General features: G+C 44.0%; 1 protein-coding gene across 1 annotated transcript in view; it reads left to right on the top strand.

Moving 5' to 3' along the window:
- Positions 1–3,224, top strand: part of MAX (MYC associated factor X) — a 25,883-nt gene that overhangs the window by 561 nt on the left and 22,098 nt on the right. The window lies entirely within an intron of this gene.

Raw genomic sequence — 3,224 nt, 5'->3', positions numbered from 1 at the left:
ACTGGAGGTGGCGGGGAGCGACACGCGCCTCTGGGAACCCCACCTCCTCCCGTGGACGGGGGTGCCGCGACTTCCCGTTCCCACCCCGCTCGCTCAGGATCCGGGGGACAGGGCTGGGAGGGCGCCCTGGGTCCCATTGTCCGGATCCTGGGAAGGGGACGGCGCCCAGGATCTGCCCCTTGGGTCCGCGACCCCCTTCTCCCGTGACCCGCGGACGTCGGGATCGAGGGAGGGCGGAGAGGGGTGGGGAGTGCCCAGATGCCCGAGCCGGGTTTGAGGGGAGGAGGTCGTGCTCGGGACTCCTCTGGCCCGGGTCGGATCCCGGAAGGAGGGGCGGCGCTCGGGAGCCCCCTGCCCCGCCGCCGGATCCCGCTGAGGGTGGGGAGGGAGGAAGGGGTGTCGGGCTGACTCCCCACCCGCCGCTTCCTCTGCCGCCGGCATTTTCTTTCTTATTATTGAATATTAAGTGTAAAAATAACTTCTATATTTTCTATTTTTTTTTCTCTCTTATTCCAGGAAGAGCAACCGAGGTTTCAATCTGCGGTACGTCTCCTTCTCTCCATTTCATTTTTATTTCCGTTCAGTTCTAGTCCCTTTGGGGTCAGAGAGAAAAAGAGATCGTTCTATTACTTTTAATACTGTAGTACACTTTTGCTGTTCACCGCTAAGGTGAGGTGGGGCCTGGTTCTGGGGAGGAGGGTGTTGCACATCCCATAACTCTAGATTCTCTGGTGAGAAGTTCCAGTGACGGTAGGTGAGTGAGAGGAGCTGTGTGCAGAGAACTGGATTGTTCTGTAGTTTTTAGGTAGGGGATCCCACTGTCACTGTATAAGTGGGGAATGAGAAATTCAGCTTACTGAAGTAGATGGCAGTATTATTTCAGGGCAGAGCAGTCAGAAGATTTACTTAGAAACGAGGTAGAGTACCAACCATGTCTGCATAGTTGTGTGAAGTGGAGGCCACATGCAATAATCGCCTTTAACCAAGTCATGTGACTGCTGTGGACCCATAGAATCCGGCACAACATGGTATTCTAATGCAAAGATTGGAACTGCAGAGGAGCCAAAGGTTGAATTTTGAGAGTGTCTCATACAGGTGATTGTGGTTTGACTCTATTTGAGCTGAAGGAGAGATACAGAGAAAATACAAATTGTTGAGGCGAAGTGTTATTGCAGAGACAGTTTTTGCTGAAAGGCGATGGATGAGACCATACATGTTATCAGTAATTTCTTAGGGTTTTGATATTAATGTTCTCAGTAGTTGGTTCTACGGATTTAGATTAGCACTAATCTCATGTCTTTGCACCCCGAGACAGTAATGTGGGCGTTTTATGAACAGATTAGAGAAAGACAAAAAGAATACAGAATAAATCATAATCAGAGGGGAAGAGAAGTAAGTATATCAGAGTGTCTAGTATTTGACAGTCGGGAATAGTAAGAAGTATATAGAATGGGATAAAAACTTCAAATGTCTGTGGGGGCTGAGGCAGTGAGACAGTTAAGAATTAAGTAAGGGAGGTGAAGACTTGGTGTACTGAGAAGCACGTGCCTCTTCTGAAGCGGCAGCCACCCCTAAACTCCAGTGGGTTGTTGTGTAGGAGAGAAGGCTTAGCATTACCAGATCTTTCTATTTTTTAAGAATGATTAGAAATCTGATTGTTAAGATGATGTGTGGACCAACTACTGGGCTTGTTAGAATTTGCAGATTCCGCTTTGAAACTTCTGGTGTAAGAATTTAATAACCACAGGATAAAGGCATGCCCTCTCAGTTGTACCTGTTCTTCATTAGAGCAGGCAGGCATTGTGCAGTTTGTCTAAGCCAGTTGGTGTTAAGAAACAGTTTATTTATTGAGAACTGATACTTCCATAAAATCGGAAGATGCACTTGTTCCAGGGATCTTAAAATTTGTCCCTGGGTAATAGTCATTAAAATTGTTTTATTTCTCTTTAAAGTATTCTTGCATATTTATAGAAGTATTAGAAATTGAATTTCTTTTTTTCAGTTAATTGTTATCCTTTACATTTGGGTCTGTTTCAAACTTTTTTTTCCTCCAAGTCTCCAGTTGTAAGTCCTGTCCCAGGATTTGATCAGGGTTGTAGGGTCAGGATCAGTTAGGCTTCCTTTGCAGAATCATCCTTTGAATTGAAATTACATTGGCTTGGCTTCCCAGTGAGAGAAAAGTTTTCCGTGTGAAATGTTGGCTCACAGCTCTTTTTTTTTTGAGTTGTAGTTTTACTCTGTCACCCAGGCTGGAGTACAGTGGAACTGGACTCAGGCGATCCTTCCGCCTCAGCCTTCCTAGTAGCTGGAACTATAGGCACGCGGTACCAGGCCCAGCTAATTTGATTGATTGATTGATAGGTTAGTTGTAGAGACGAGGTCTCACCAAGTTGCCCAGGCTGTTTTTGAACACCTGAGCTCAGGCAATTCTTGCCTCCACCTCCCAAAGTGCTGTGATTACAGGTGTGAGCCACTGCACCCAGTGGCTCACAGTTCTTGAAAGCTTTCTGCTTTTCAAAATATTCATCCACATGAGTGTTGACATAAATTTGTGTACTAAATTATTAAAATATTTCTGCTCTCCTAAAATGCTAACATCTCATTGTTTTATCAAGATGTTTTTAGTTTCCTGTTATGATGCCCTAGGGTTTTTCCCTTTGATTTTAAAAGATGGGCAAGGGAGATAGGTTTGATGCTTTGTTTTTAATTTGACACATCTATTTGTTGAAATTTTTAAATATTATGTGGCACAAGGTAACCACAATAGCATGGAGAGAGAAAGCAGATGTGACATAGACAAATTGTTTAGTATATCAAACACTATTGTGAATGTATAGGGTAGAAAGGATTCCTTTTTCTTCCCCTGTGTAGATGCATCTGCTTACTTCCTAAGATTTAATATAGATCATCTATTTTTAAAAGTATGAAGGGAAGCTAGTCTTAAATTTTGCCTTGGAAAAAAAGTTGTGGATTTTGAAGAACCAAATATTTTGGCATTTAGGACAGAGGAACTTTCTAATGAAAGTTAGTTGGAAAATGTTCCGTGGAACCTAATATAAAAAGATAGTCAGCTGGGTGTGGTGGCTCATGCCTGTAATCCTAGCACTTTGGGAGGCCAGGGCAGGAGGATTGTTGAGACCAGGAGTTCAGCACCAGCCTGGGCAACATGACAAGACCCCAACTCTACAAAAAATTAAAATTTTTTTTTTTTTTTTTTTTTTTGA

This window comes from Carlito syrichta, unplaced genomic scaffold (genome assembly GCF_000164805.1).
Source record: "Carlito syrichta isolate Samal-C Ts95f unplaced genomic scaffold, Tarsius_syrichta-2.0.1 Scaffold305593, whole genome shotgun sequence".
Lineage (NCBI taxonomy): Eukaryota > Metazoa > Chordata > Mammalia > Primates > Tarsiidae > Carlito > Carlito syrichta.
Note: the sequence above shows the minus strand (reverse complement) of the source record. Positions and strands in the feature narration are given on the sequence as shown.